Genomic DNA, 13,627 nt, shown 5'->3' on the forward strand with positions numbered 1-13,627 from the left:
TCACTAATGGGGGAGGACCTCATCACCACCTAGGGCCGATGCTGGACACGACACCACCGATACTACTGCCATGGGGGGCCAGGGCATGGACACCGCAGGGGACTCGCAAGATTGGCAGGTCCTGGTAGGGGGGAACGCCACCGAGCCTGTGTTAAATTAAAAATGGAGAAGCGATCCATAATACCTGTTACCTTTACTTTTATTGATGGGAAGTGTTGTTTATTCGCTTGTATTCAAGTGTAAAATCATAACAGTCCCTACTGTGTTTTTATTAATGAAAAGGCTATTTGATATTGAAAAGACTGTTTGGTCCCTGGCCTTTTTGAGATGTGAACAATGAGAGTTTACAGTGCTATCTATGATCCTGTCAAACAGAGATTTCTGTGATCCTGTCAAACACAGAGTCTATAAAACCATGACAACTACAATAGCTGTGGCTATTGATGTCCAGTAAAGTTTAGCAGCATGGAGCAATACAAGGAAGAGAGAATAAAGGAGAGGAAGAAAGAGGAAGAGAGAGGAAGAAAGAGGAAGAGAGAGGAAGAGAGAGGAAGAGAGAGGAAGAGAGAGGAAGAAAGAGGAAGAGAGAGGAAGAAAGAGGAAGAGAGAGGAAGAGAGAGGAAGAGAGAGGAAGAGAGAGGAAGAGGGAGGAAGAGAGAGGAAGAAAGAGGAAGAGAGAGGAAGAGAGAGGAAGAAAGAGGAAGAGAGAGGAAGAAAGAGGAAGAGAGAGGAAGAAAGAGGAAGAGAGGAAGAAAGAGGAAGAGAGAGGAAGAGAGAGGAAGAAAGAGAAAGAGAGAGGAAGAAAGAGGAAGAGAGAGGAAGAGAGAGGAAGAAAGAGGAAGAGAGAGGAAGAAAGAGGAAGAGAGAGGAAGAAAGAGGAAGAGAGGAAGAAAGAGGAAGAAAGAGGAAGAGAGAGGAAGAAAGAGGAAGAGAGAGGAAGAAAGAGGAAGAGAGAGGAAGAGAGAGGAAGAGAGAGGAAGAAAGAGGAAGAGGAAGAAAGAGGAAGAAAGAGGAAGAGAGAGGAAGAGAGGAAGAAAGAGGAAGAGAGAGGAAGAAAGAGGAAGAAAGAGGAAGAGAGGAAGAGAGAGGAAGAAAGAGGAAGAGAGAGGAAGAAAGAGGAAGAGAGAGGAAGAAAGAGGAAGAGAGAGGAAGAAAGAGAGGGGAAAGAGGAAGAGAGAGGAAGAGAGAGGAAGAAAGAGGAAGAGAGAGGAAGAAAGAGGAAGAGAGAGGAAGAAAGAGGAAGAAAGAGGAAGAAAGAGGAGGAGAGAGGAAGAAAGAGGAAGAGAGGAAGAAAGAGGAAGAGAGAGGAGGAGAGAGGAAGAAAGAGGAAGAGAGAGGAAGAAAGAGGAAGAAAGAGGAAGAAAGAGGAAGAAAGAGGAAGAAAGAGGAAGAGAGAGGAAGAAAGAGGAAGAGAGAGGAAGAGAGAGGAAGAAAGAGGAAGAAAGAGGAAGAGAGAGGAAGAGAGAGGAAGAAAGAGGAAGAAAGAGGAAGAGAGAGGAAGAGAGAGGAAGAAAGAGGAAGAGAGAGGAAGAAAGAGGAAGAAAGAGGAAGAGAGAGGAAGAAAGAGGAAGAAAGAGGAAGAAAGAGAGGGGAAAGAAGAAGAGAGAGGAAGAGAGAGGAAGAAAGAGGAAGAGAGAGGAAGAAAGAGGAAGAGAGAGGAAGAAAGAGGAAGAGAGAGGAAGAGAGAGGAATAAAGAGGAATAGAGAGGAAGAAAGAGGAAGAGAGAGGAAGAAAGAGGAAGAGAGAGGAAGAGAGGAAGAAAGAGGAAGAGAGAGGAAGAGAGAGGAAGAAAGAGGAAGAAAGAGGAAGAAAGAGGAAGAGAGAGGAAGAGAGGAAGAAAGAGGAAGAAAGAGGAAGAGCGAGGAAGAAAGAGGAAGAAAGAGGATGAGAGAGGAAGAGAGGAAGAAAGAGGAAGAAAGAGGAAGAGAGAGGAAGAGAGAGGAAGAAAGAGGAAGAAAGAGGAAGAGAGAAGAAGAGAGGAAGAAAGAGGAAGAAAGAGGAAGAGAGAGGAAGAAAGAGGAAGAAAGAGGATGAGAGAGGAAGAGAGGAAGAAAGAGGAAGAAAGAGGAAGAGAGAGGAAGAGAGAGGAAGAAAGAGGAAGAAAGAGGAAGAGAGAGGAAGAGAGGAAGAAAGAGGAAGAGAGAGGAAGAAAGAGGAAGAAAGAGGAAGAAAGAGGAAGAGAGAGGAAGAGAGGAAGAAAGAGGAAGAGAGTGGAAGAGAGAGGAAGAAGGAGGAACAGGAGAAACCAAGGCCGTTTATCCACCAGTCACAACTGGGATGACAGCCGTAAAAAAAGACTATCCCATTTCATCTCTGTGGGAACATGACGAAGAAATGAAAGCAATACTAAAGTTCAATGGGGCCTGTAAGTTTTCCTTCCCCATGCTATTTGTCACAAGCAGAAAGGTCCATCCAGCACCTGGCGCTTGCACTCCAGGTTCCCAGGCATCTCAGAGTGAGTGTAAGAGCTTTCGTGTCAGTGTGTGTTGTGTGCCTGTGTGTGTATGTGTGTAGAGACCATTCTCTGCCATGGTTCACCACATTTCCCGTCCCCACCAGAAGGCTTCCTTTTCTGATATAGGGCATCACTTTTCCTCTCCCCCTCCTGAGGCACAACAGGGTGTGTAATTGATATTCTGCCCTCTGCCTAACCCGAACAAGGCCGACCAAGGCACTCTGTCAAAGTTGGAGCAGAAACAGAAGTATCAAGAAATTAATCACACAGAATAAGACAACAGCAGCAGAACATAATGTATTCTTCCTATGCGTTGGATGTAGGGCAGGATTCTGCAGCCTAAACATACACTGCAGGGAATTGTGTACAAAAAAGACGCATGTAGAAACACAAAAATGTTGTCTAGGCACATAAGGATGCTATACAATCTGCATGGCTTGATTGCTGACCCGTTTTTCCAAATGGTGGGTAATACAACAGATATTATTTTATTGTTTTATAGAATCGGGATGTCAGTTTCAGACAGATAGAATTTTGAGTGGGACAAAGAGGTAGAACAAAGGAAGACAGACTGTGATGAGGCAAGAATCAACCCCATGATAGGTTTGGCTATGTGCTTGGGGGACTGCAGCACTACTACTGTGCCATTCTCCTGCATGCATCTGTAGAATTTGGAATGGAGAATGAGAATCCCACAGATACTTGTTTGTTCTTCTCTCTCAGTCTTCCTGAACACAAACGATCCCAGGGAGTGGAGAAGTGCTACCTCCTCCGGTAACAGAGACAGAAGTGATAATTGTAATAGAGACAGAGCTCCCGCCGTCCGCCAACTCAACCTAGCCATTAAACCTGATGCAATGGGATCTCATTTATCTTGCACACACAAGCGGCATGCTGGGAGTTGGAGTACCTCACGTGGGCAGGAACTGCAGGCGGCAGGCAACACTGATGGCATCCACAGAGCTAGGGGAAGGTAGGAGGGGGACGAAGAAGGGGGAGTAGGATGGGCCTGGATAGAGGAAGGGACGTTGGGGATTTTCAACCGTGGGCGAACAGCTTGTTGACAATGACAAAACCTAGGCATTCATATCAAGCTGTTCATCACTATCTTCCTTCTCCCTCTTTCCTCCTGTTTTCCCTCCATCTCTTCTCCCTCTTTCCCTCCTGTTTTCCCTCCATCTCTTCTTCCTCTCTCTGTATTCTTCCCCCTCTCTCCTCTCACTCCATCACTCCCCCTATCTTCAGCAGAAGTGCAGATTAACTCACCATGTGGGTGAAGACTTGAAGACCACTCAGGGCCCGAATTAAACGCCCTCTTCTCTTCCTGTGCAATCAGCAGCCGCTTCCTGCTTCTCAGATTGATAGGTACAATCTTTGCTGAGACTGCTCCCACCCCCAAAGGCATCCCCGAAAAAAAAGTTATCCTGGAAAATAAGCAACATCTTTTCCAAGAGCTGAATCTGGGGCCCAGAAAATGGTCAGCCTTCATTTCAGGTCAGAAGAACCTCGGTTGTCACATGGCATGGCCACTGGAGTAAAGATGGGTATATGTCACCTCTGGTGGTGTGTTGCTGTTTACAATCACATGAGGCTACCTTCGCCAAAGCTTTGTATTAAAACGGACTATATTAGTGTTTAAGATTCCCACAATTTCCTTGCTGACATAGCTGTCAAATCGCATTACATTTTTTGGGGTGGCGATGCTTTGAATGTAAAAAGATGTGTGCTCCACTCCCCATGTTAAATTCAGACTGAATGTGAAACGTCATTTTGTATTTAAATTCCCATCTGACTTCGACCCAGTGTCACTTCATTCTCTCAAGGTAGTCAAGTAAAGATTAGGTCTATAATGGCAGATTACACCAAAACGACTAAAGAGTATAAAACAATGAGTGCTACAAGCAAATTGCAACGTTCTCCGCTCACACAAAACCCAGTAGGTCAGTAGATCACAAATTATATAGCGGTTTTCCTCAATCTAGCTTTTTTGCTGTTACCACAGTAAGCACACACAAACTACATAGGGGTGCGCACTCGCCTCACCCCACACAACCCTCTCTCCACACATGGACGCACACACTCATAAAAACTGACCGTGTACATGTCAATGCTAAATGCTAAAGAGTCCGACACATTGCCAATTGGCTTCCATCTACTGCCACACTAGGGCTACGTTAACTAATGTCTACCCATCACCCCCTTCTCAAACACACACACACCCACCCCACTGCCACTTATGCATGTCCTCTGCCTCATCACCATCCATCTGGGCAGTTCTTCCCCAGCTGTTACCTGCATCTGCCACAGATTGGCACTTATGAAGTGAGGCTTGCTAAGTCTGACATCTATTAAGGTTCAGAATCCCTGTGTCATGCATTCATTCTCACTCTCTCTATCTCTCTCTCTCACACACTCTGGTAAGGCCAGAATTGCTAATGATTCCGAGGTGTCATTTAAAAAATATAGGTGACAGGAGACAAGTCATCTCCGCTCTCCACATCCAGGTGACTGATGGGTGATTTGTAATTGAAAACAGCGCTTTGAATGCCTAAAATAATTTCCACCAATTCCTTCGTTTAAGTCCTTACTGTATGTGACGTGTGGGAGGAGATGGGAGACAATTATCCTAAGTGTCTTCACACCTCACCCTTTCTGTCTGTACAGTCATCTGACGTCCTTTCCTCAGGCTGCACCGATGATTGCTTTTCCTTATGTGCAATTACAGGCAGCTAGGTGGTTGCCTGGTCATTTGCATGACAATGCATACTTATGGTACCCAACAAACAGATAGTCCATGTTGTTGGATCATGGGAGTATTTTAAATCAACCATTCGAAACCTATTAGACATTATGAAGGCCCTAGGCAATGTATTGCATGACGACTGTGGACAGGAAGACACTTTGTATAATTGGATCCCATCTCTTCCCAATGTATTGCATGCGCACTGCTCAGTGTAATATTACATTCTGGTTCTATTTTCAAGAATATGACGGGCATCTCAAGCTTGTGAACAATTTATACAGGCGGCTCGCGCTCTTCTCGTGCTGTTTTCCTGTCCAATGTTTTCTTGACGTCCCAGTGTAGTTCCACAGTAACAAACTGAAAATGCACAAGTCTCTGGATTGAAAGCCCCAGTAGAATAAACTAGAGAGGAAAATGAACAGGAAACCTTACAGTATTCACAATCAACGTGTTAAAATCCGTTTTGTGTCAAAAAGAATGTAGGCTACTTCAATATAGCACACAATATAACATATATTAGTAAGAAAATGTTACCCCACCATTAACCATCTCCTGATCATGGCACATATTGTAGTAGGAGCAGGGCACCTCACTGTCACACAGTTCACCATCCAATATATCCCAATCAATTTACCAGCCAACACAATTCAATTTGACAATAAGACAAACTGGGATTCCAATTTAAATGATTAAAACAGATGCTTATTTGATAGTCTAGAGGGGCTTGCAGAGCTTTGTATTCCGGATCAGCTGACGTAACACATCGCTCCTTGTCAGAGATAAATTGTGATGTCAATATTATGGATAAGCCTCTGTTGAGGGAGCTCCATTGTGAAAAGAAAAATTGTCCACATCATCGCAATATCGGACACAGTGGGGAAATAGGTTGTTTGTTCCAACAACAAAATTATAATAGCGATCCGCTGGGGTGAAACGTAATTGAAATGTTGGAAAGAACATGAAGACAGTTGTGTTAGTGTTGTAAACAAGGACGGTACACCGTGTGTTGTTGGGAAGCAGCCACACAACAACAACAACAACCTTGGCTTCTTTCTATACAGTGAAAAGGCCTCCATTTTCCCAAATTTGTATTGAAAGTAGGGATTTAAGCACATTTTAACTCACATCTATAGTTGTGTTAATGTTGTCGGTATCAAAAGATGTAGTCCTTGGAAAGAGATTCAGGGAAAGAGAAGGCGAATTTGGGCTTGATATGATTCACGCTCCCTCTGGCCTGGAGACTGTCCAATCAGGATTAAACAGTGCCTACCTGTGTCAGAGGAGGCCTGAGTGCGCAGCACACACCCACACGCCCGCCCACCTCATGCCCCTAGGCATGGAGCAATGAGCAGGAGGATTATAGCATACAACCCAACATTAAAACCTCCCCTTTCTGACTGGCACAACCTGAGGTCTTCAACCTTCTCTACTGGGACCATGCATAGAGGCATCCAGTAGGATGTGGATATCTAGTTTTCAGGTTCCAAAGAAGGGAATGAGCCTACACATCTCAATAACTAATGTTTACAGGGTGAAAGGTTGGGTGAACTCCAGAGGGCCCTCATCATCCTAGCGCTAATCCAGCTAAAGATGAGACTCCACAGCAGGCACCTTGTGTCTAAGATGTGAATATTTTCTTGTGGGTGAGTTTAAGTACATGACCAGAGGGTAATGCATGCTTTCCACCCAGCTGACATGTAGCAAGTCAATGGGATGGGAATGCATTTGAATTGGACATTATTTTAACACCAATCTATATTTAGATGTGTGCATTTAGAAAGAACAGGTGCATGATTCAGACAATTTGTAAACTCATAGGGTAATCATGGTCCTGTACAGCGCATTCAGAGTATTCAGACCCCTTGACTTTTTCCACATTTTGTTACGTTACTGTCTTAATCTAAAAATATATATATTTTTAAATAACCTTCATAAATCTACACACAATACCCTATAATGACAAAGCGAAAACAGATGTTTAGACATTTTTACAAATTTATTCAAAATAAAAAACAGAAATACCTTATTTACACAAGTATTCACACCCTTTGCTATGAAATTCGAATTTGAGCTCAGGTGCATCCTGTTTCCATAGATAATCCTTGAGATGTTTCTACATCTTGATTGGAGTACACCTGTAGTAAATTCAATTGATTGGACATGATTTGGAAAGGTACACACCTGTCTATATAAGGTACCACAGTTGACAGTGCATGTCAGAGCAAAAACCACGCCATGAGGTCGAAGGAATTGTCAGTCGAGCTCCGAGACAGGATTGTGTCGAAGCACAGATCTGGGGAATGGTACCAAAACATTTCTGCAGCATTTAACATTCCCAAGACCACAGTCGCCTCCATCATTCTTAAATGGAAGCAGTTTGGAACCACCAAGACTCTTCGTAAAGCTGGCCACGCGGCCAAACTGAGCAATCGGGGGAGAAGGGCCTTGGTCAGGGAGGTGACCAACATTGTTCCTCTGTGGAGATGGGAGAACCTCCCAGAAGGACAGTCATCTCTGCAGCACTCCACCAATAAGGCCTTTATGGTAGAGTAGCCAAACAGAAGTCACTCCTCAGTAAAAGGCACATGACAGAACTGCTTGGAGTTTGCCAAAAGGCACCTAAAGACTCTCAGACCATGAGAAACAAGATAGACCTCTATCGCCTGAATGCCAAGCATCACGTCTGAAGGAAACCTGGCACCATCCCTACAGTGAAGCATGGTAGTGGCAGTATCATGCTGTGGGGATGTTTTTCAGTGGCAGGAACTGGGAGACTAGTCAGGACCAAGAGAAAGGTGAGAGCAAAGTACAGAGAGATCCTTGATGAAAACCTGCTCCAGAGGGCTCAGGACCTCAGACTAGGGCAAACGTTCACCTTCCAATAGGACAATTACCCGAAGCAGACAGCCAAGACAACGTAGCACAGGATTTGCAAATGTACTATCATTTGTTTTTTGACCCAAAACACACCTCAAGGGCTAATTGACCAAGAAGGAGAGTGATGGACTGCTGCATCAGATGACCTGGCCTCCACAATCACACAACCTCACCTCAATTGAGAGGGTTTGGGTTGAGTTGGACTACAGAGTGAAGGAAAAGTTGCCAACAAGTGCTCAGTATAAGCATTCCTCATGAAGCTGGTTGAGAGAATGCCAAGAGTGTGCAAAGCGGTCTTCAAGGCAAAGGGTGTCTACTTGAAGGGTGTCTATTTAAAATATATTTTGATTTGTTTAACACTTTTTTGGTTACTACATGATTCCATATGTGTTATTTCATAGTTTTGATGTCTTCGCTATGATTTTACAATGTAGAAAATAGTCAAAATAAAGAAAAGCCCTTAGGTGTGTCCAAACTATTGACTGGTACTGTATATTTGGCCAGGATGTAAAATAAGGACCTTGGTCAGGGAGGTGACCAATAACCCAATGTCCACTCTGACAAGTTGCAGAGTTTCTTGGCTGACATGGGAGAACCTGCCAGAAGGACAACAGTCTCTACAGCACTTCACCAATCTAGGATTTATGAGAGATGGGCCAGATGGAAGCCACTCACAAGAGAAAATCACATGACAGCACACCTGGAGTTTGCAAAAAAGGCACGTGAAAGACTCTAAGAGCATAAGGAAAAAGATTCTGCAGTCTGATTTTACAGAAAGTGAACTTTTTGACCTGAATGCAAAGCTCTATGTCTGGAGAAAACCAGGCACAGCTCATCACCCTTCTAACATCATCCCTACCATGAAGCATGGTAGTGGCAGCATCATGCTATGGGGATGCTATTTAGGGACTGGGAGACTTTTATTTACTTCACCAGGTAAGTTGACTGAGAAGACATTCGCATTTGCAGCAACAACCTGGGGAATAGTTACAGGGGAGAGGAGGGGGATGAATGAGCCAATTGTAAACTGGGGATTATTAGGTCACTGTGATGGTTTGAAGGCCAGATTGGGAATTTAGCCAGGACACCAGGGTTAACACCCCTACTCTTACAATAAGTGCCATGGGATCTTTAATGATCTCAGAGAGTCAGGACACCCATTTAACATCCCATTCGAAAGACGGCACCCTACACAGGGCAGTGTCCCCAATCACTGCCCTGGGGCATTGGGATATTTGTTTTTAGACCAGAGGAAAGAGTGCCTCCTACTGGCCCTCCAACACAGCTTCCAGCAGCATCTGATCTCCCATCCAGGAACTGACCAGGACCAACCCTGCTTAGCTTCAGAAGCAAGCCAGCAGTGGTATGCAGGGTGGTATGCTGTTGGGGATGAGACTGGTAATGATAGAGGGAACAATGAATGGAGTAAAATACAGGAAAATTCTTTATGAGAACCTACTTCAGAGTGTAAACGACCTTAGACAGGGGCGAATATGTAAGTTCCAAGAGGACAATGACCCCAAGCATACAGCCAAAGCAATGCTGAAAGGGCTTCAGAACAAGAATGTGAAACTCCCTGAGTGGCCCAGCCAAAGCCATTTGAAAATATGTGGAAAGACTTGAAGATTGATGTTCACCGCAGCTCCCCATCTAACTTAACAGAGCTTGAGAAAACCTGCAAGGAAGAATGGAAGAAAATCCCAAAATCCAGATGTTTAAAGCTGATACAGACATACCGAAGATGACTCAAAGCTGTACTCGCTGCCAAAGTATTGACTCAGGTGTGTGAATACTTATCTAAATGAGACATTTCTGTATTTCCTTTTCAATACATTTGCAAACATTTCTAAAAACATGTTTTCACTTTGTCATTATGGGGGTATTGGGTGTAGATGTGCGAGAAAATCGATTGAATACCTTTTTTGTAACACAACAAAATGTGGAATATGTCAAGGGGTATGAATACTTTATGAAGGCACTGTATTTCTCCATATGAGTTGTGTATCAGTTTATTATGTTATTGTGCACAATATCATAGACATACACAGACATTATCACACTCAAACTAGCTACTGTACATGACTCAAGGTATTGCCTTACAAATGCACTGTGCTCTGTAACCTCTAACTTCCACCAATGAAATCAGCACTTTCAAAGCGAGCAAACAAACAACTATCTGTAACCTTTAACCTACTGGTACCTTGTGAACGGCAAAGTAGTGCACTTGTCAAAGTGAACAGAAGTGTCACTGCAGCTCATCTTGTTTTCCCTAACGCACATAGCTCCCTACATCACGGCTTAGGTCTTTGCCTTTCTGTGTGAAAGCTTCTGTGGAAGGAGCATTCAGACCCCATGGCTGCCAGTGGCCCTTGGAGCCCCCTGTGACCACAGAGCAGTTCTACTGTCCTTAATGAGCTCCCTGGGTACACTCACAGAGGACTCTATGACAGTGAGCAGAGGGCGTTACATTACAGGCCAGAGGTACTGGAGCTCTCTTCTCTCTTAGTGCTGTAATGTAACAGTACGCTGTTCTCTCTTAGTGTTGTGATGTAACAGTACTCTGTTCCCTCTTAGTGTTGTGATGTAACAGTACTCTGTTCCCTATTAGTGTTGTATTGTAACAACACCCTGTTCTCTCTTAGTGTTGTAATGTAACAGTACTCTGTTCCCTCTTAGTGTTGTAATGTAACAGTACTCTGTTCTCTCTTAGTGTTGTTGTATCAGTCCATTAAATGTATGTAATACTTCCTGCTTGGAGATTCAGTGTAGTAGTTGGTTGCTTTGTGGGGGGAGGGGACACTCAAGTGCTCTCGCGTGAGGCAATCTGTTCGTTCTTTCTCACTTGTCATTTGGATCTCTCTCGCGCCGACTTTCAGGTCACTTTGTCAACAGCAGTGCCTAGTCTGTGTGTGTAGGTATGAATAGGAGATGCTGTCTCATGTTGTGTGACGAACATCCAATACTTGCTATAGCTATCCATGGTTATAAATGACAGGTTTTGGACAATGCATGTACCTATAAGTTTGTCACCTGTACTTCAAAATGAGACGTATGTCACGGCCTGGCCATAGAGGCTTTTATTCTCCATTTTGGTTAGGCCAGAGTGTGACTAGGGTGGGCATTCTAGTTTCTTTATTTCTATGTTTTCTATTTCTTTGTGTTTGGCCGGGTGTGGTTCTCAATCAGAGGCAGCTGTCTATCGTTGTCTCTGATTGAGAATCATACTTAGGTAGCCCTTTTTTCCACCTGTCTTTGTGGGAAGTTGACTTTTGTTTAGGGCACATAACCTTTAGCTTCACGGTTTGTTTTTGTAGTGTTTGTTGTTTTGTTCGGCATCTTTTTCCCAAATGCAGATAAAATGTACGCTCACCACGCAGCACCTTGGTCCACTTCCTTCAACAGCCGTACAGAACTTCCCACCACCACCAACAGGCCAAGCAGCGTGGTAAGGAGGAGCAGCGTGTCCAGGATTTGGGAGGAGATCCTGGACGGTAAGGGACGCTGAAGGCAGGCTGGGGAGTATCGCCGTCCACGGGAGGAACTGGAGGCAGCAAGAGCAGAGCGGCAGCGTTACGAAGGGACTCGGCTAGCAAGGAAGCCCGAGAGACAGCTCAAAAAAGAAATTGGGGGGCACACTGGGAGTGTGGCTGAGTCAGGAATCAGACCTGAGCCAACTCCCTGTGCTTACCGTGGCGAGTGTCGTACTGGTTAGGCACCGTGTTATGCAGTGCAGCGCACAGTGTCTCCAGTGCCCGGTGCGCTACCTTCCAGCTCCCCGGCCGGGCTAGAGTGGGCATCCAGCCAGGTCGGAGGATGCCGGCTCAGCGCATCTGGCTGCCAGTATGTCTCTACGGCCCGGGATATCCTGCGCCGGCTCTGCACACTGTGTCTCCTGTGCGTCTGCACAGCCCAGTGCGTCCTGTGCCTGCATCTGCAGGGCGAAAATAACCATCCTGCCAGGACGGGTTGTGTAGGCTCTACGTTCAAGACTTCCAGTGCGCCTCCACGGCCCAGTGTATCCTGTGCCTGTCCCCAGAAGGACAGGGCCTTCTGTATGTCTCCCTAGCCTGGTTAGCCCTGTGGCAGCTCAACGTACCAGACTGCCCATACGTCTCCACCCTCCAGTGATGATCCATGGCATGAAGCCTCCAGTGATGATCCATGACACGAAGCCTCCAGTGATGATCCATGGCACGAAGCCTCCAGTGATGATCCATGAAGCCTCCAGTGATGATCCATGGCAGAAGCCTCCAGTGATGATCCATGGCAAGAAGCCTCCAGTGATGATCCATGGCAAAAAGCCTCCAGTGATGATCCATGGCAAGAAGCCTCCAGTGATGATCCATGGCACGAAACCTCCAGTGACGTTCTCCAGTCCGGAGCCTCCAGCGACATTCTCCAGTCCGGAGCCTCCAGCGACGGCCTCCAGTCCGGAGCTTCCAGCGACAGCCTCCAGTCCAGAGCCCGCAATGAGGGTGCCCAGTCCGGGGCCCGCAATGAGGGTGCCCAGTACAGGGCCCGCTACGAGGGTCCCCAGTCCGGGTCAGCGGCGAGGGTCCCTGCACCAGAGACGCCACCAAAGTGGGGGGAGCCTGAGGCGGAGGGGGGTCTACATCCCGCACCAGAGCCACAGCCGTAAAGGAAACCCACCCAGACCCTCCCCTTTAGAGTCAGGTTTTGCGGCCGTAGTCCGCACCTTTGGGGGGGGGGGTACTGTCACGCCCTGGCCATAGAAGCTTTTATTCTCCATTTTGGTTAGGCCAGAGTGTGACTAGGGTGGGCATTCTAGTTTCTTTATTTCTATGTTTTCTATTTCTTTGTGTTTGGCCGGGTGTGGTTCTCAATCAGAGGCAGCTGTCTATCGTTGTCTCTGATTGAGAACCATACTTAGGTAGCCCTTTTCTCCACCTGTCTTTGTGGGAAATTGACTTTTGTTTAGGGCACATAGCCTTTAGCTTCACGGTTTGTTTTTGTAGTGTTTGTTGTTTTGTTCGGCGTCTTTTTCCCCAATAGAGATAAAATGTACGCTCACCACGCAGCACCTTGGTCCACTTCCTTCAACAGCCGTGACAACGTACCTAAAGCCGGGGGGTCTAAGTGTACAATGTGGCACCATGTCGGTAAAACAATGTAGCCACCTCTGTGTTATTAATTCCTGTGAAAATCACAGGTTGGCGACATGGCGTGCCCCTGCAAAAAAATTATAGGCTGCGCGGGCTTGCCACCATGCTGCTAATGTCTGTGAAAATGTCTGGCCGCCGCTAAAGCGTCCAGGAGAGTGCCTTTAATTAGAGCCGAGTGACCGCTGCTGCCAATCAGGAGAGGCTTGTTCCTGGCTCGCTCTCCCCCTTCTTCCATTTCTCGATCTCTCAATCTCCCTTTCTCTCCATTTTCCTCTCTCCCCATTTCCATTTCTCTCCATCTTCCTGTCTTTCCATCTCTGTGTGTAGGCGTCTATGGGATTGATTGCACCATCGGTTACATATTCTGTCCACATTTTCTCTTCTTCGCTTCTCTCACATTTATCCCCCACGTGACAGACCATGGGCTA

The 13,627-nt window shown here is 45.9% G+C and overlaps 1 pseudogene; it reads left to right on the forward strand.

The window, feature by feature from the left end:
* Positions 1-524: 524 nt before the first annotated feature.
* On the forward strand, positions 525-12,715 carry LOC121840324 (annotated as a pseudogene).
* The last annotated feature ends 912 nt before the right edge of the window (positions 12,716-13,627 follow it).

The sequence above is a fragment of the Oncorhynchus tshawytscha genome, linkage group LG21, assembly GCF_018296145.1.
Source record: "Oncorhynchus tshawytscha isolate Ot180627B linkage group LG21, Otsh_v2.0, whole genome shotgun sequence".
NCBI classification, from domain to species: Eukaryota; Metazoa; Chordata; class Actinopteri; order Salmoniformes; family Salmonidae; genus Oncorhynchus; species Oncorhynchus tshawytscha.